Raw genomic sequence first — 20967 nt, 5'->3', positions numbered from 1 at the left:
TGTATCAACCAGGGACGCTTACTTGGAGAGTTGCGTCTGACGTACTGTTCAAAACCCTACAATTATTACCTTGATACTTAGAACATAATTTGCCCTCGTAAATATATAATAGTAGACTACATGAGTGTGTTATATTGTAGCGGTAGAAGGGTGGAGTTGTATGCGATCATGCTTCAGTTCACCACGCTCGGCATATAATAGCTTACTGTCCCAAGGTAAAGTGCACTTCTCTCACTTCTTAGTGCGACAAGTGTTTGTTGATAATACTTCAACGATAGTATATATTCCTTAATACATCTTTTAACACGAGACCGATACGAATACATTTCTGATATATATTAGGGGAGAAATCAACCAAAGTTATGGTAATGAATTGGGGAACTCAATGTATTATTATTTTTCATATTGCATTCTATCGATTAGGTAATCAAACGCAGCAAGCTTTTTTATCCGAAGCTATTTCAGCACCTAAATCTGTATTCGTATTTAGTGCAGTAATGATTTTAAAACCAACCCATCAAAGGGAGACAATAATCCAGACATTTGATAGAAACCCGCCTCCGATGTTCAGTGATTATGGTGATTATTTTCTCCCTAGTATGATGATGATCGGAATAGGTATGTGATAACTGTTTCCTGGATTGTAACATTTGTTTGATGGCATGTTCCTTATTTTTTGCAGGCATGCCGTTATATGCATTGTGCGAGGCACGCTGATTTATTAGAGCAAAAAATGACTTCGACATTACATGTTGCAGGGACATGATTCTTCTCTCTGCGTGTTCGCCGTTACCTTGTTTTGTAGGTCAGATTTGGCACTCACAAAACTGTGAATACTTTCCGCTACGGTCGGATTATTAGCTGTTTAGTTTTTAAGAATTGGCAAGAATTCGGTATGCAATTTCGTCAGAATTGTCATTGTATCGGAATAAAATCAATATACTTTCATCAAACCGATTTATGACATTGCAATATTCCATGCCGAGACCAGACGTGGAGCAAGCGAGGATCCTACTCACATTTATAAAGAAAGTCGAAATAATGACACAGAACATAACTGACCACAGCTGCTTCACGGGAGGTTAACAAATAGCTCAGATCCAGTCTTAATGGTAATAACATTTTCAAGACTTTTATCAACTCTTACAAATGTCGAATGTCCCAGGTTATGCTGCTCCTGTCCAAGTCAAAATGACATAAGTGAGTCGAGTGTAGAAATGTCAATGGTTGATTTGGGAATATGGAACATAGTGGACAAGAACTGATGGACCATAACTCATGCCTGTTCAGTATAGCCATTGTGGACACAGAATTATCTGTGTAACCTGACAAATCAGATGTGTACTGAGCCCTAAGAACATAATGAACATAGACAGATTTACATACGAGGTGAAACAATCAAGGAAGTAATTTCCCTGTCTGCATATTGATATTCACATCATTGCAACAAGTCATTTTTCAGTCCAAAAATATATATAGTGAAACAAATTCATTGTTTACCCAATGGTACCTGTTTCAAATGCAAACAAATATGATGTCCTCATTTGTTTTACTGAAGATATAAATCTTCCTTGTCAGATGTTATTAGTCTCTCAGCCAACTCAGTTGAAATCACTTGATTGATGATTGGTTCATTACAGCCATTCAATCATCCACAATAAGGTTAAAATCATTTATCATGTTTTCCTGTGATGGTTGTTAATGCATGTAGTTCTTTGTTTTTTATGATGCAAATTGCACTTAAAATTATTATTTCCATTAATTGTGACACCACTAATTTTGATTGTGCTAAAACCTTTGTGTTACTTGACCATAACCTTTCTCCTAGCATCCCTGTGTGTTGTGGTGCCATGCAAAACTCATCTGAATTGAACAGGACATACACTTCATGCTAGTTGTTAAGTTGCAGAGTGTTTTAATGATGGTGTATACATGTTTTTGAATGTTATTTAACATGATCTGTGATGTGTTTTGTTTTTTATCTAATGTATTCTGACGGGAAATCCAGCAACAAGTCTGAAATCCCAGCCTAGGATTTGTTTGGACCAGTAAGCTTAACAAATAATGGTCTACATGATAGCACTGCTGAAAATAATGTGATGAGCCATGTGCAGGCATATGCACTCAGAGGGTTGGACACAAACTGAACTCAACAGAGTGGGGGTCAGTTATAGTTTGGATGACATGCAGACAAAACAGTTTGTTGTTATTGCAGACAGTGACGGAAGCAGTGGTATGAATTGTCTGTATTTACACTCAGTGAAGAAGACCCAAAGAGACTCTCTGTGTCAGTATAGAAGCATGAGATAAATACTTATAGATTAATTCTGATGGGTACAGGATACTACAGTTGACCATGTGTCCAGGACTGGTACTAACATTGGAAGAGGATATTCCTAATATCAGGGCTGTGACATGCAGTACCATTACACGTGTACCACTACTCATGTACCACCACATATATGCTACTATACACGTACCACAACACATGTACCACCACACACGTTCCACCACACTTGCACTACATTACATGTACCACCACATATATGCTACTATACACGTACCACAACACATGTACCACCACACACGTTCCACCACACTTGCACTACATTACATGTACCACCACATATATGCTACTATACACGTACCACAACACATGTACCACCACACACGTTCCACCACACTTGCACTACATTACATGTACCACCACATATTACATGTCTACCGCTACACGTGTAACAGCATTCTATAGTATGTACAATAGCTGTTCAGCTTTCATTATTGCTGCACTTGAGTAAAAAAAATCTTACAGAATTAATTAGCTGTGTATTCCCATGGTTACTGATGATAATGTACTTTGGTATGTAGATTAAATTTGAACTTGAAGGGTTGAACAGTTTCAAAATGTTAATGAACATTTAGTATGCCTCAAGTGACACGAGCGGCATAAGTGTTCAAACACAAGTTGGTAAGGTTTTCACCCGACAAATATGTGCTGTTGCTTAGTTCCTCTTCACTTAAGTCAAATGCTGATGCCATGTTTTCACATGTATATATAAATATTGTGTAATGTCTGTGCCAGAGGTGACTATTTTCACTATTGCAGTTGTAGCCCACACTGATGCCTTACTATTGTGAAAGTACTAAATCTACAAATATTTGTGTTAATTTGAGATTCTGTTTCTTTCAATCTGTGTAGACATGAATGTGTAGCTTCAAGTCGGCTGTGTGCCCCCTGATTGTTAGGTCCTACTCTCCATTGTTTGTTCTCCATCACTTCCAGGAATGAAGTCTGTTAGTTTAACAGGTTTAATAATCAAACAGTTAATTGCTACAAATCATAATCACAAGTTTGCACGAATAATTAAATACCAATAAATCATAACCTGCATATGCCTATTGCATGCATGATTGGTGTAAATCAGTGAGTCGTGGTTATCTACACTATGATCACGGCAGGAATAATGATCAGCTCATGGTGAATCACTGGCAGCTTTATATAATGAATAGTCCGTGCCAAGTCCTCTGGAGTCAACTGGCCTGATCATGGCTCTTCACATCAGTTTCATTAGATATTAGTGTTCCCATTTGGAATATTATTGACTGAGCTATCCACGACCGAACAGAATTTTATTTAACACAGGCATAATACTTTCAACTGGCTAAAGTTGGATCTTGGAAAGAGGACATGGTACTAGTACTATATTATTTCAAACAGACTTAACGGCAGATAACAGTTTGTTTGGTCCTTGCCACTTTGCTGTATATTTTAGTTGTGTAACAAACTATAATTAGTGCTCCCTTTGCGCGTTCATTCTAACAGTACTGGATTATTATGTCAAAGTTGTCTTCATATATGTGTGTTCGTAGAAGGAACAGGTTTAATCAAAACAAAATGAGATCGGTTTGACCGTCTGATCGTTACGAGAGCATATTCTGGTGATGTGAGCGACATTTATCAATCACCCCAGCTCATACTGTGGCACGCAATATGGTTCCATGATGGTTATCCAGCTAGGACGTGGGCTGTGTTATCTATATGGTAATATAAGCAGGAGCTGCAATATTGGGGAGAGGTGGGGTGGCCCAGTGTTCATGTTAGATTCATTGTTTCATGTGAGACGGAACTCCTGTCATGTCTTGATCTCTCGTCGTGGACAGTCCGTGGATACATGTTGTTTGTGTCCCGGTGACTGTAGTTACTCTGTCAGGTTTTTATGGCCATGATTCCCCGCAGGTTCGTAACAATTAACTTCGTATACTTACGTAGCTTCTGAAATGAGAAATGGATTGGAACAAGTAGAAAATAATAGTTATTTTCAAGTTTATGTGTAGCTGTCATGGTTACCAATGTATCGGTTCTGAGAATGCTACAATTTAAAATGGTCTAGAGATAAGTTATGTTCACTTGAATTCCTTTGAAAGAGTGGGGAGGTACTAGGAAACATCTAAATGTCGAACAACTGTGTATGATTTTGTATGTAGGTCAATTATCTTACAAGAATAAACACGGTACGTGCTGCTTACTAATATTACCCTCACAAGATCATATTCATTATGCTCATTCAGGCATGCAGGTGTAGATTGTATAACAGCTGGCAGATGGATATATAAAGCTTACATCAAGGACAAAAAACAGGTGTAGAGTCAGGCGTTTACCTCACCAGGTGAGTGTTTTAAACAAATGCATGTTTGTATTCAACTGTAGTCGGATAACTGATGAGCCACTGTGTTGTACATGTCTTGCATATCTTATATTGTGACACGTTAATTGTACAGCAGTGGTCTTTTTTAGAAAGCAGCAAGGCTCAAAACCATGATGTTAGGATTTATAGATGTAGTATATTATCAGATTCTCCACCCTCCCAGCCACACCCTCCCATTCTCCACCCCCAATCCCCATCCTTTCTGGTGTGGTGCCTGCAGGGTCTACAATGCCACTAGTGAATGCCATGTTTTATCAACACAACCATCTTATTTTTCATCAGTAATTCCCAACTTACGTTTTTGTGGCATTTTAAAAGTTGAGAAGTACAATATTGACTAATCGTTGTCCACTGAACTGTTGTCCCATAGGAAATCGTTTCCTGCTTGACAATGGTACAAGAATCTTTATCGAAACATTGCACTCACAAAATAAAAGAAGTTGTTATCCATAAGGTTTGTCAATATTCATGTTTGCGGTGATTCAATTCAGATTCAATGTTGATAAGCTGTCACCATGAATATGTAAAAATGGTTTTACGGGTGCTGTGGTTATTCAAGCGACAATCGTTATATGTGTCACTCGACCACAGCCAGTCTGACCGCCAACTTTCTCAATGTCAAGTGAAGAAGTCAAATTCCTAACCAAATCTTCCTGAAGATCTATGTACAGTAAGTGTTCATGTGTTAATATTGAGAAGTGTTATCATCACAGACAGGGTGTGCTGGACAGGGTAAGTGCAAGCATTGAGAAATCACGAGTCTGTTCACTGTTAGTTGTATGATCATGTAAAATGAGACCATCATCAGACACCACCCTGTCATAAATTCATTTCCCTTTTTAGGACATAGTGAGTTGATTTTAGATATGAAATGAAAGTTATCTGAGTGGTAACTATCATCCCGCTAGAGGTACACAGTGTCATGATCCTACCATTCTGTTTACTATACACATATATATGACATATAACTAGTTTTACATACCTATATGGCAGTATCTTGGAATAGAGTACATGTTCCAAGTATAAAGTATATTAACCCTCAACCTTTGTTTTTGCCATGCAGATACAGAATGTTACAAGACCACTGTTAGAGTTTGCTAACTGTGTGATGAAGACTTTAGCACCACACACAGATGAAGAGGTTTATCGGAATACCACTGGTCGTTTAGTGTTCACTCAAACTGCTTTAGTGGGATAAGGGGAAAACTATTGGATATTTTGGATTTTTTTTTGTAGAGCAGACTGTCATATTAATCATGTTAACAATGGTCATTATGATAAAAATGTTAAAAGTTGCAGTTTAACTTAAGCTTCAGGTATATCAATGATCTAATATTGTTCAACAACCATCAAATAGCCAACTCCCTTCCAATGATTTACCTACCTGAACTCAGACCGCCTCAACTGTTTCCTGTTCAGATCTATGCATTATGATTCAGAGTGGCAAAAAACTCTCCACTAAGCTGTATGACAAAGGGGATGATTTCAACTCTCCTATAGTCAACTAAACTTCATGTCAAGCAGAATTTCAACAGCTCCAGCCTTTGGTGTGTTAATCACAACTTTCGAGGTACATCCGAGCGTGCTCTTTTCACCAGGGTTTCAATGAATGTCATACTGTTCTTGCTCAGAAGTTGTTTGATCAAGGATACAACATTTCAGCTTTCAAGATGTTTTATGGTAGATATGGGGAGGAAATTTCAAATTTTGATGCATCAGTGACAAAAATGATGTCCAATGCAATTCCCGATTTTGACTTATAAGTTATAACATACATATCAGATCTTTTTCAGGCGAACAGTTGACAAGCCTTTGCATATGTTTATGACAGGTGCCACCGGTGGGGCAGGATACGCTCACCTTTTCGTGAACACCTGGTATCATTACTATTTGATAGTGATTCATAAACACCTGCTCAGTCATCATATCTCATAGTGTCAATCACTGGATTGTCTGGTCCAGATTTGATTGTTTTCAGACAGAGACTGAGTCGTACAGCTGTAATACTGCTGAATGCATCGTCAAACAAACACATACTGATGATGTGGTCAAACTTGTACAATCAACTTTTAGGAGAGATTTATGAAAGTGGAAAGGGTTGCTCTGATTCCATCCACAATTAAGACATTTCCTCATAAATAAGGACCCCAGTTTTGATTGGATTAACTTGGGATCCTTTGATCCAAGTTGTGTGTAAGAGAGACCATTTCTCAGGTGTGTAGGAGCGTGTCACCGTAAGGCATCAGCTGGTCTGTGCAGACTTGGTCTTCTCCATTGATCTTCATGGTTTCATGATGCGAGTTATGAGAGTATTTCATTTATATAAATATGTGACACATTTACTTGCTCAGATTGCACACTGTCTATACATAAATGTTTTAGAAATACAAGTCATGTCTTGAGCCATATGCAATGTACATTGTTTGGCACTTTTCCCATGGTGGATATTGGGACCGCATGGTAATTGGTATTACTAGTGTACTGAAATACGCTTTTCAAACAATATGTATTGCAGTAATCTTTTCTGCCTAGTTGATGTGCATTGAGTGATCGATATAATGAGCAGCAGCCATGTTGTCGAGGTTTGATGACACACACTCAACCATTTTACCAAGAGGCGAAGCCTGTTCACCAAACCCATGTAGTCACCTTATACTAGAAGAACATGTTGCTGGAGACCTAGAACTTAAAATAGCCACTGAGAGACCGTCATAGGTTGGTGGAGGCCATGAAGTTGGAATCTCCACTGAGAGACCGTCATCATAGGTTGGTGGAGACCAATAAGTTGGAATCTCCACTGAGAGACCGTCATAGGTTGGTGGAGGCCATGAAGTTGGAATCTCCACTGAGAGACCATCACAGGTTGGTGGAGGCCATGAAGTTGGAATCTCCACTGAGAGACCATCACAGGTTGGTGGAGACCAATAAGTTGGAATCTCCACTGAGAGACCGTCATAGGTTGGTGGAGGCCATGAAGTTGGAATCTCCACTGAGAGACCGTCATAGGTTGGTGGAGGCCATGAAGTTGGAATCTCCACTGAGAGACCATCACAGGTTGGTGGAGGCCATGAAGTTGGAATCTCCACTGAGAGACCATCACAGGTTGGTGGAGACCAATAAGTTGGAATCTCCACTGAGAGACCGGGCATAGGTTGGTGGAGGCCATGAAGTTGGAATCTCCACTGAGAGACCATCACAGGTTGGTGGAGGCCATGAAGTTGGAATCTCCACTGAGAGACCATCACAGGTTGGTGGAGACCAATAAGTTGGAATCTCCACTGAGAGACCGTCATAGGTTGGTGGAGACCATGAAGTTGGAATCTCCACTGAGAGACCATCACAGGTTGGTGGAGACCAATAAGTTGGAATCTCCACTGAGAGACCGTCATAGGTTGGTGGAGGCCATGAAGTTGGAATCTCCACAGAGAGACCATCATAGGTTGGTGGAGACCAATAAGTTGGAATCTCCACTGAGAGACCATCATAGGTTGGTGGAGACCAATAAGTTGGAATCTCCACTGAGAGACCATCATAGGTTGGTGGAGACCAATAAGTTGGAATCTCCACAGAGAGACCATCATAGGTTGGTGGAGACCAATAAGTTGGAATCTCCACTGAGAGACCATCATAGGTTGGTGGAGACCAATAAGTTGGAATCTCCACTGAGAGACCATCACAGGTTGGTGGAGACCAATAAGTTGGAATCTCCACTGAGAGACCATCATAGGCCATGAAGTTGGAATCTCCACAGAGAGACCATCATAGGTTGGTGGAGACCAATAAGTTGGAATCTCCACTGAGAGACCATCATAGGTTGGTGGAGACCAATAAGTTGGAATCTCCACTGAGAGACCATCATAGGTTGGTGGAGACCAATAAGTTGGAATCTCCACAGAGAGACCATCATAGGTTGGTGGAGACCAATAAGTTGGAATTTCCACAGAGAGACCATCATAGGTTGGTGGAGACCAATAAGTTGGAATCTCCACTGAGAGACCATCATAGGTTGGTGGAGACCAATAAGTTGGAATCTCCACTGAGAGACCATCATGGGTTGGTGGAGGCCATGAAGTTGGAATCTCCACTGAGAGATCATCATAGGTTGGTGGAGACCAATAAGTTGGAATCTCCACAGAGAGACCATCATGGGTTGGTGGAGACCAATAAGTTGGAATCTCCACTGAGACCATCATAGGTTGGTGGAGACCAATAAGTTGGAATCTCCACTGAGACCATAGGTTGGTGGAGACCTATTCAAACCCAGTGTAACAGCAGGGCTATTGAACTAGCTGAGAGCAGCATGAAAGCAGATCACATAGTGGACACACACCTGATGTTTCAGTGGCCACCAGTTCACTGTGTGTAGCCAGTACATGTCAGTATTGCATGTCGTGTAGATACAGGATGTAAGTACAGAATGGTCATTTATCTCAATCAGTTAGACACAATGTTCATAAATGATTATTGTTACATGTATACCAGTTGTGCCACAATCCAGTTTGAAACTATGCAAGGATAATGTATACTATGCATGGTTCCGAAAATTCCACGAGCAAGAGAGGATATTAATACAGTTAGCCAGGGATGGAAATAACCCATTGCCCAACGTCCGAGTCCAGTATTGTTTTCTGTCGGGCAAGCTAATTTGTATATAACGTTGTACCGGTGTCCAGTTGACTTTCCAATGTTAATTATGTTGTTTATTTAAAAGATCAACAAGAAAATAGGCCGGTATAGTGGAAAAATTATCAGGGCAAGTGATTTTATACGTGCCACTGTACCAGAGTACACTAGCAATTTTAAAGTTATTTCCACCCCTGTTAGCATAGATGGGAAATTATTACATTGTTTTTGTTGTATAGTCAATATTGTAAACATTTCTCTCCACAACAAGGAAGATTTTCTAACTTCCTCCACTGATCAATCAAGAGGTTTATAGTAAGTTTCAAATTCCATGTATCAGACATTTATGGTTGTGCAACACATTTACATTTCTTCTTTACTGTTCAGCCACAGGGGATCTGGAATTTGGGTCATTATAGTCGAAAGCCCAAGACTTGTAATATGTCTGCGCATATGGCCATCCATATACTCTTACACTAATAAAAACTGTTGACTGAAAATTTGAAATAATGCCAATATACAGGTTTGTGCTGGTAGACACTAGAGTTGGCACAAACTGCAGTCCTGTAACAAGGTCTTGGTGGTTTCATGTGTTATATAATGCAGATTGTAGTCGCCACGCTTTGGTAAACAGGGATTTGGTTTGAAACCGGTCGCTCACACTGTCACAGAGGAAGGTTATTGTAATTCAGCCAGTGTGGACTTGGGAGTAGAACAGCTCTCAGTTACCCATGAATGTCCTGATACACCTACAAGACGTATATGTGTCACAAGATGTCATGGTGTGATACCTCACTAGGTACTAAATTTAGACTGTTTTTGCATTCTGTTAGGCCATGCATACTCAAGGTTACGTTATCAACATTGATTAGCTGATTAAGGCTTGTTCAAATAGAATCATGATTTAGTCATTTGTATTAGTGGCCGACAGTGAGGTAAAGCGTGTCTCATGAGGAGTTACCTGGACTGGTTATTGAGAAACTTTATGTACACTAGGGTTTCTTAATCCTGATGCAGAGCTTGAACATGGGTTTAGCATAAGGGTCGGTGTATCAGATGAGAGTTTGTGATGCCTGGATACATTGGTGAATCATGTAATCACTGTCAGTGTCAAGGGGTTGTGTAGGATTACTGCTTTCATTGTCGGGCATTGAAACAACTTGCACTCAACTAGTTAATACGGTTTGAGTTCAGGTAAGCGTGATAAGACTACACCAGTTTTTTCATTATCTTAATATACTAAGCACTAAAAAAAACTGCATACAATTTTATCATCATAATTTTACCATAATGGTCAGGTTCTTTTGTCGCTTGTAAATATCATATATCTAGTGTAAATGTTCTTGATCTATTCTGACACAAATTACAGGAAGTCATTTTGTTGAACAAATCATGAAAATATGTGACATTGTTGAATACATATTGAAATTTACCAAATAATTATACAGTTTGATGTCAGGCCTTTAGTTATCGTACCCAGTTTGTTGTCAGGCCTTTGGTTATCATATACAGTTTGATGTCAGGCCTTTGGTTATCATACCCAGTTTGTTGTCAGGCCTTTAGTTATCATACACAGTTTGTTGTCAGGCCTTTGGTTATCATACACAGTTTGATGTCAGGCCTTTGGTTATCATACACAGTTTGTTGTCAGGCCTTTAGTTATCATACACAGTTTGATGTCAGGCCTTTGGTTATCATACCCAGTTTGTTGTCAGGCCTTTAGTTATCATACACAGTTTGTTGTCAGGCCTTTGGTTATCATACACAGTTTGATGTCAGGCCTTTGGTTATCATACACAGTTTGATGTCAAGCCATTGGTTATCATACACAGTTTGTTGTCAAGCCTTTGGTTATCATACACAGTTTGTTGTCAAGCCTTTGGTTATCATACACAATTTGATGTCAGTCCTTTGGTTATCATATACAGTTTGTTGTCAAGCCTTTGGTTATCATACACAGTTTGTTGTCAAGCCTTTGGTTATCATACACAGTTTGATGTCAGGCCTTTGGTTATCATATACAGTTTGTTGTCAAACCTTTGGTTATCATACACAGTTTGTTGTCAAGCCTTTGGTTATCATACACAGTTTGATGTCAAGCCATTGGTTATCATACACAGTTTGTTGTCAAGTCTTTGGTTATCATACACAGTTTGATGTCAAGCCTTTGGTTATCATACACAGTTTGATGTCTAGTCTTTGGTTATCATACACAGTTTGATGTCTAGTCATTGGTTATCATACACAGTTTGATGTCAGGCCTTTAGTTATCATACACAGTTTGATGTCAGGCCTTTGGTTATCATACACAGTTTGATGTCAGGCCTTTAGTTATCGTACACAGTTTGATGTCAGGCCTTTAGTTATCATACACAGTTTGATGTCAGGCCTTTAGTTATCATACCCATTTTGATGTCTAGTCTTTGGTTATCATACACAGTTTGATGTCAGGCCTTTAGTTATCATACACAGTTTGATGTCTAGTCTTTGGTTATCATACCTTTTAGTTATCATACACAGTTTGATGTCAGGCCTTTGGTTATCATACACAGTTTGATGTCAGGCCTTTAGTTATCGTACCTTTAGATTCATCAGTACAGGCCTTTAGTTATCATACACAGATGTCAGGCCTTTAGTCTACCCATTTTGATGTTATCATACACATACCCATTTTGATGTCTAGTCTTTGGTTATCATACACAGTTTGATGTCAGGCCTTTAGTTATCGTACACAGTTTGTTGTCAAGCCTTTGGTTATCGTACACAGTTTGTTGTCAAGCCATTGGTTGTCATACACAGTTTGAAGTCTGAGCCTTGACAGTGTTTTGGTAACAGGTCCTTTTCAACTGCTTGGAGCAAGTTATGACAGAAACTCATGCATATTTAATGATAATGTCACAAAGGGCTTGGAATCAGTGCTGTTGCACAAGGGTATGCCATGATGTTCCCTATGTCCTGCTGTGTGCTTCATTGGACAGTGAAAGGATCATCCTTGATTTCACAAAGGCAGTAAAACTCCTCCATTGTCAGTGTTATTTGCAAGGCGTGTGAGTTGAATATTAACAATATACCTTTTGAATAAGGAATGCTACAACTGATTTAGTTTTCCCCACCGTTTGTGTATTAATATTTTAGCAAGAGTATTTTTAACTAGAAATAAGTTGCAGGTGTAGGAATCATTTCTGAGCCCATGCAGTTAGATATGAATGGGTGACCTGTGTCCAATCACCGGTGCCCAAACTGGGTACCAAATGCAGTGTTGTCAAGGGAAGGGAGAACACCTCCAATGGTTTTATGGGTCCTCATGCAGAAAAATTTGGAACACGTTAAATGAAATAAGGACGTCTGAGGCCGTGATTGTGGTCATTTATTTTCTGAAGTTATTGTGGCTTTATGGCAGTGATTGCTTGAAGTTGTTTTTCTGCTTTCTTGCTGATTCTCCATCTTGATTACATAAGCCTCCCTAGAGAAGAGGACATTGGATGCAACTGGAGAACCGAGACTGTTACTAGGAAATTCCATTTATTTGAATACAAATTCATTACCATGAGCATGTTGCACCCCAAATACCACGTTAAATCTGGATTTTGAAACACAATTCAATCATCTAATTACAAACTTTGCTTATAAACTGTATATCTTGATTTATGTTTTTAATCTATTATATTAAATTTATTCTAAGTGTCCTTCAGTAGTGTTTACAGCACTGTGCCGTCTTTTGGTGCCTGTGTATTTGGGATGGAGTTGCTGGAGAAGGGATAGGGGTGAAACTTAAGCCACATGGTGCAGGGACAAGTATCTCTCTGCGATGGGTCACACTGGGCCACTTTCACATGTACACATAATCTGTGCAGTACGACACATGTAACACAAGCACATGTGAGCCAAGTGGCTCTAGGTCATCATGTTCGAACCACTGCGGTATTTAGATAATCAGGCTGTCAGGTGAATGCTTTTTGTTGGATGCTTGTATCAGACCTGGGAATTTCTTCACACCAGTTGCTGTCCCTGTAAGTTTCACAAAGTCGCCTGTGCATGCACATCTTTGTTAGCCTACTGTATTGTTTATGTATGTTTGTCTGGTGATGCTAATTACTGCGACCATATGGAGACCTTGGAGACTTGACCCTGTCCTAAAATGTCATCACACCGTGGCAGGGAGTTGTTGTCAATTAATCACAGAAATGAGAAGTACTAATTTGGAGGGAAAAGTCATTTTTCTGTGTATTTATTTTTGTAAATTTCAAAATAGAGCTATTTTAAATTTATATGCAGTGTAATTATGACGTCTATATAAAACAGATGTCATAATTCTCTTAGTTGTCAATGTTTCTAGTTTTGTCAGCCCAATACTCTTAGGTGCTCACCTGAGTGGACGACATTTAAGACCTTCATCTATTCAGCAATTCATCCCACATGAAACAGACAGCCATGATGTAACTGGAATAATGTTTAAAGCGGCATTAAATCTAACTTACTTGCTCATGGCACACAAAGATAATATTTGGTGGCCCTGTCATGAAAGTAAATATAGTTGTGATATGTCAGTACAGGCCAGTCATGCAGGTGCTCCCTATACCAGTACAGGCCAGTCATGCAGGTGCTCCTTGTACCAGTACAGGCCAGTCATGCAGGTGCTCCCTATACCAGTACAGGCCAGTCATGCAGGTGCTCCTTGTACCAGTACAGGCCAGTCATGCAGGTGCTCCTTATACCAGGCAGTACAGGCCATTCATGCAGGTGCTCCCTAGTCCAGTGCAGGCCAGTCATGCAGGTGCTCCCTATACCCAGTTATACCAGGTGCTCCTTACAGGAAAGTCATGCAGGTGCTCCTTGTACCAGTACAGGCCATTCATGCAGGTGCTCCCTATACCAGTACAGGCCAGTCATGCAGGTGCTCCCTATACCAGTACAGGCCAGTCATGCAGGTGCTCCTTGTACCAGTACAGGCCAGTCATGCAGGTGCTCCTTATACCAGTACAGGAAAGTCATGCAGGTGCTCCCTATACCAGTACAGGCAAGTCATGCAGGTATTCCCTATACCAGTAAAGGCCAGTCATGCAGGTACTCCTTGTACCAGTACAGGCCAGTCATGCAGGTGCTCCTTGTACCAGTACAGGCAGGTCATGCAGGTGCTCCTTGTACCAGTACAGGCCAGTCATGCAGGTGCTCCCTATACCAGTACAGGCAAGTCATGCAGGTGTTCCCTATACCAGTACAGGCCAGTCATGCAGGTGCTCCCTATATCAGTACAGGCCAGTCATGCAGGTGCTCCCTATACCAGTACAGGCAAGTCATGCAGGTGCTCCCTTGTACCAGTACAGGCCAGTCATGCTCTCTATACCAGTACAGGCAAGTCATGCACGTGCTCCCTATACCAGTACAGGCAAGTCATGCTCTCTATACCAGTACAGGCCATTCATGCAGGTGCTCCCTATACCAGTACAGGCCAGTCATGCAGGTGCTCCTTGTACCAGTACAGGCCAGTCATGCAGGTGCTCCTTGTACCAGTACAGGCAAGTCATGCAGGTGCTCCCTGTACCAGTACAGGCCAGTCATGCAGGTGCTCCCTATACCAGTACAGGCCAGTCATGCAGGTGCTCTCTGTACCAGTACAGACGAGTCATTAGGGCTTAACAGCATAAACGTCAGTGATTTTGTCAAGGCAGCCAGGAAGAATTACTTTACCCAGTGATTACCCTGATGACTTCTGTAATGACAGATGACATGTTAATACTTTCACCTAGGATTACCATGATTACTAGGGTGAAGACTGATCACAGCAATTAGCAACAATAACGCTTATAAACAGGCATGTCATGAATACTCAGATAACTGGTTTGATTAGCATTTCTAACCAGTTAAAAAAATTGCAAACCAGTATTCATTATCCTAATTTAATATCATTTATATATAATAATCATTTGCAGTTACATTCATGAAAGTATTAACATTGTCTGGTACGGATGAAATATTGTTCAATGACCCAGTAAACAACAAACCTAGAGTTTACTACAGCAGTGTAAGACACATATTCCCACGGGTGTTATTGGACCAAGGTTTAAGTCCACACATGTGTGTGTGTATGAAGCAGTTTTCTTATGTTCCCAGCCGTCATAACATCAAACCAAGTATGACCCCCATAACCATAAACTCCAGTGTGTCAGACATGAGTAAGTGAGTTGAACTCCCCCTAGCAGTATATATATATATGTATGTCTGCCAATATTTGAGGAAAGTGAAGTTTGTTTGGTGTGAAACACCGCTCTCAGCAATTCCAGCTGTATGGCGGCTGTCTGTAATTAATCGTGTCTGGATGCAACAATCCAGTGATCAGCAGTATGAGCACCGATTTACACAATTGGGATACAATGACATTTGTCAACCAAGTCAGTGACCACCCAATCGCGATAGTTGCCTCGACAAGCATGTATTGATGAAGACCAATTCTAACCCAGATCTTCATGGGTGAAAGTTATGTAGGTCTTTGATATTCACTATTTGCATATGCAGATAACCATTCCTAATAATGGTTTACATCCTTGTTTCAGATAAGATAACCAGATAACCATCCCAAATGATGGTTTACAGCCTTGTTTCAAATATGATAACCAGATAACCATCCCTGATGTCTGCTTACTTCTTTGTTTCAGATATGATAACCAGATAACCATCCCTGATAATGGTTTACTTCCTTGTTCAGGTATGATAACCTGATAACCATCCCTAATAATGGTTTACTGCCTTGTTTCACATACGATAACCATCCCTAATAATGGTTTACTGCCTTGTTTCACATACGATAACCATCCCTAATAATGGTTTACTGCCTTGTTTCAGATATGATAACCATCCCTAATAATGGTTTACTGCCTTGTTTCAGATATGATAACCATCCCTAATAATGGTTTACTGCCTTGTTTCAGATATGATAACCATCCCTAATAATGGTTTACTGCCTTGTTTCAGATATGATAACCATCCCTAATAATGGTTTACTGCCTTGTTTCAGATATGATAACCATCCCTAATAATGGTTTACTGCCTTGTTTCACATACGATAACCATCCCTAATAATGGTTTACTGCCTTGTTTCAGATATGATAACCAGATAGACCTGGAGGTTACCCATTGTACCGAGTCTGTAAAGATGGGTTGATTGTTCCTGTCAGCGTTCTTGGAGTGTTTGCAGGTAAGAGCTCCAGCCACTGTTGCTGTAATAGGCATCATTATTCTGCAATTACCATCTTTACCCAGGAATTGACCTGGCTTCTTGCCACGTTTGGGACTCCAAGGCACCAACACAGAGGGCCCAAAATGTTTCAGGCTTCACTTGATTTTCTAGAATGTTTAGTAATTTTACTGATACGATCTTATTGTATACACATTCAGGAGCTGTCTGACGAAGAGAACTGGGGATTTTAATGTTAGATGTTAGAAAGTGAACTACTGTCAGTCTGAACTTTGAGTGTACCGTATATGACCGTCTATAAGACGACCCCATGGATAAGACAACCCCCAAACTTGACCCTTAAAATCAGTGTCAAAATGGTATGTTTCGTGCATAAGTCGATCCCCCGCGATGGGGTCCTAATCACGGCAAACACAGACCACAGACAACTGGCAGTTACCAATAATTATAACTTTGGTCCACATTATTCAAAGAATTCACTGTCATATATATTGTGTCTACTCACGGATCGAAACGAAGTGTAGTTGACAGAAAATGCATAATATATTTTGCTTCTCTAAATATCATATTTATTGTAGCAACAAACTGGCTTGCTTATTTTACCCCATTCAACAATCACGAACTGATTACCGCCTCGTTTTCCATTGACTGCTAGTTTACAGTAACATCGGTAAAAATGTGTGAATTTAAATGGCGTCCGTATTTTACCCCATTCCATGTGCGTACCACGTTCATGAGGGTCCGTATAACCTTAGTGTTGATTATATATATTTTACATAAAAACTGTAAATAAAATTACACAATGCTAGGATATATTTTTGGGGGTTAAATAATAGTATTCTGTATTATATTTTACTGACGACTGCGTCAGAATTCATCCCGTTATATTATTGTGCATGTTTGATCTTGTTCGCCGAGAAACGTGTGCAAAAATGCAGCTGATTGCTATTTCCGGCTCAAATACACACGGTAATCTTAATTAATTTATAGAGCAAAAACTGTAACTAAAATTACACAATGCTAGGATATATTTCTTTGGGTTAAATAATGGTATTCTGTATTATATTTTACTGATGATTGCGTCAGAATTCGTCCCGTTACATTATTGTGCATGTTTGAACTTGTTCGCCGGGAAACATGTGCACAGCTGATTGCTATTTCCGGCTTTGTGTACGAGACAAATACGCACGGTAATCTTAGTCCCTGCAAATAATACAATGCCCAGCAAAAACAACTTATACTAGTAACTTAAAAGGTTAATAATCTTGTCTAGTGATGTTTAATTGCAAATTTGACGTCTCTACTGACAAAGTCGTCTTCTGTTGTTTGTTCACACGAAGTGATACGATGTTGTTTTCTTACCCCTGGAAAAAAGTTTGACGAAAGTGTAACCCATGGATAAGACGACCCCCTTCTACAGACTGCTTTTTTTGGTCCTCAAACTTCGGCTTATAGAGACGGTCATATACGGTATTTCTCAACATTATTTTATAGAGATGTCATTTGTATTTTCTATGAAATCTACAGTTTAGATAAACTGAAATATTCAAGTAGCATTACCCTTTTGTAATTGAAATTGTTGGCATCCATTTTGAAAAGAGGAAAGTGCTGACCTGCGTTATGTAACAAACAAATACAAATCAGATGTGTTGTCAGCTATATTTCCCAAGTAGGAGTAATGAGGCAGATTTATTCCATTCAAGACAAAACAAGTTGATGTGTAGAAACTGGATTGGATATCTGGCTCTTTACAGAGAAGTGTGGTGAGGTAGCCTAATTGTTGAAGCTTTAGTTCGGCACGACGGCGTCCCCTGCCGTGATATTGCTGGAATATTGCTAAAAGCAGCGTAAAACTATACTTACTCACTACAAAAAAGGGATAAATTTGGCCATCTATTTGAAACGATCACTTCTGATATTTCTTTTCTTTTCTTGTGTTTCAGTTTACATTAAAGGTATTTCTTCAAACCTTTTCATAAACCTGATAAACCTTTTTCATGGTTTAGATGTAAAAAAAATTATGTTAATGTTTGTAAGTGAAAAGAGTCCATGTCACACTGCCTTTTGCCTTTGAATATATGCTGATGTATCAGCTGTCCAGAAAGGGAGCCATTGTGTTCAACCTGGTGGAGTGCATAATGCTTGCTTGTGTTATTGAATAGATTGAAAGGATATGGGTAACACTGAGAAAGCCGGCATTAAGTGGAATGTGTTATGCCTTTTGTAGAGACCTAGCCGAACACATGTAATGTATCACATAAGCAGCCAGTTGTTAGTTACTTGTTTGGACTGTGATTGACAGTTTGAGTCTGGGTTAAGAAATGCATTGGTAAAAAATGCAATGCCAAAAGATTACTTATTTCATCAAGATCATACTGTCATATAAATTACTTATTATGCAAAGATATTGCTGTCATACAAATTACTCATTATACAAAGATATTTACCCCCCGCCGTGCGTTTAGCACGAAGCGGGGATATAGTATTAGGCTCTGTCCTTCTGTCCGTACGGACGAATTGGAATATCTTAAGAACCGTTCTCTAAATTCTTTTTATATTTGGTACCTAGGTTCATCACAGTATAAGAAAGGTCCAAATCAGGTTTGGTGTCCTTGACCTTCATTTCAAGGTCACAAGGGGACTTTAATGTTTTGGCCTGTTAAACTATCTCAAGAACCGTTGACTGGATTTTGTTCATATTCAATACCAAGCTTTATCTAGGGAAGGCGCAGGGCCCTGTCGATTTTGGTGACCTTCACATAATTTTCAAGGTCATGGCGACACTTTGAAGATTTCAGCATGTAAACCTGCATGTTAAGCTATCTCAAGAACTGTTCACTGGATTTCTTCATATTTGAAACCAAGCTTTATCTAGGGAAGGCGCAGGGCCCAGTCAATTTTGGTGACCTTCACTTAATTTTCAAGGTCACAGAGACACTTTGAAGATTTCAGCATGTTAAATTGCATGTTAAGATAGTCAGCAAGATATTGCAATAAATATTAATTGCATTTTCTTCATATTTGACACCATGCTTCATCCAGGGAAGGCCCAGGGCCCAGTCAATTTTGGTGACCTGCACATAATTTTCAGGGTCAAGACGACACTTTGAAGATTTCAGCTTGTTAACCTGAATTGTCAGCAAGATATTTCAAAAACGGTTCACTGGATTTTCTTCATAGACTTTCAAGACTTCTCTTGAATGTTTTTCAATAAGCAATTTCTTTAGTACTATTTGTGCATATTTCATACACTATGACATTCATGTCAAGATCAAAGTCAGTCTTGAAAACGTGTGTGTTTGAACAACTAAAGAGCCTGATATCAAGAGAGGTTGACTGGTCATGTTTTTGTTGACATTTAACTTCATCTTAAACTTTCATCACTCTATAAGTTTGATTTGATAATTTGCGTCGGGGGATTATGTCACCTTATTGAGAATGCTTGTTCGAACTGCTTCAGTTCAAGATTCTCATCACTGGGCAAGAAAACATGATGGGGTCACATTAGTTACCTCCACTGTACACAGCAATAGTTGCCTTGAAGTTATTGAGGGTTTGAATCCTCCTGTTGAAACTGTCAACCATCTTTGCAGCATCTTAATGACATGAAACAAAAGGAAATATTTTGTTTCTACCTATTAGAAATATCATATTAATTGATCCATATTTTAAGCAAGGTAAACCTTGTGTGTATGTCAAGGGTGCATATGTTTAAAGTATGCCAGATATTAATAAGTTATAGTTTGCGGAGACCTTCACGCTAGTTGAAAGTTGTTGATTGCATCTTCTTCTTCCTACCCACAGAATACCTTTAAGGGAGCTTTGGTCTTCTAGGGAGGAGAAAGTCGGGACATTTTGATAGAAAATGTTGTCATCCATAAAAACTAGAGAAATGTAATTTATATCTAAAATCATAGGTAAAGAAATACGCTGTTTGATGGATAACCTCAACATCCTGAAACTGTTCAGTTCCCTAGAAAATCATGTGGCCAGTTCCCCAAAACAGAAAGATAAATGTACTTGCCATAAGCATAAAAGAACAGAAAAGTACTGTTTGGGTAGATTCCTTTGTGTGTCTGGTTGCTGTGGTGATGAAGGTCCCCTGACTGTAAGTTGTACAGCCTGACTTTGATACTTCTAATAGCCCAGATTCCAGAATCCACATGCAAGATATTGATAGTATTGATGTGACAGGTCAAACACTTCACATTGATTGAGTGGCGACGCAGCTTAAATAAACCTCCTGATACCTTGATGGGTTCTCATGATCACTTGTCCAGTATATGGTCAGTCTCAAGATGTATTGATTTTGGTGGTCAGTGGCTGACTGAGATATTTGCAAGATCAGTGACTTACATATTGAGAAGACTTGTGGCAGCTGCTCTGGCACGGTCTGTGTTAGATTGAACAAGCCTGGCAATGGATTTGGATGAGGAGATGTAATGT

At 39.6% G+C, this 20967-nt stretch overlaps 1 protein-coding gene across 1 annotated transcript in view; it reads left to right on the top strand.

Annotated features, from left to right (window-relative positions):
* Positions 1-534: 534 nt before the first annotated feature.
* Positions 535-20967, top strand: part of LOC124273928 (anion exchange protein 2-like) — a 103432-nt gene continuing 82999 nt past the window's right edge. Inside the window, exons 1-2 of the mRNA XM_046709271.1 lie at positions 535-618; positions 16428-16521. The gene's annotated coding sequence lies outside the window, so the exon portion shown is untranslated. The remainder of the gene's footprint in view (positions 619-16427; positions 16522-20967) is intronic.

This window comes from Haliotis rubra, unplaced genomic scaffold (assembly GCF_003918875.1).
Source record: "Haliotis rubra isolate DU_JTF1 unplaced genomic scaffold, ASM391887v1 Scf186, whole genome shotgun sequence".
NCBI classification, from domain to species: Eukaryota; Metazoa; Mollusca; class Gastropoda; order Lepetellida; family Haliotidae; genus Haliotis; species Haliotis rubra.
This window is presented reverse-complemented; position numbering and strand designations above follow the sequence as displayed.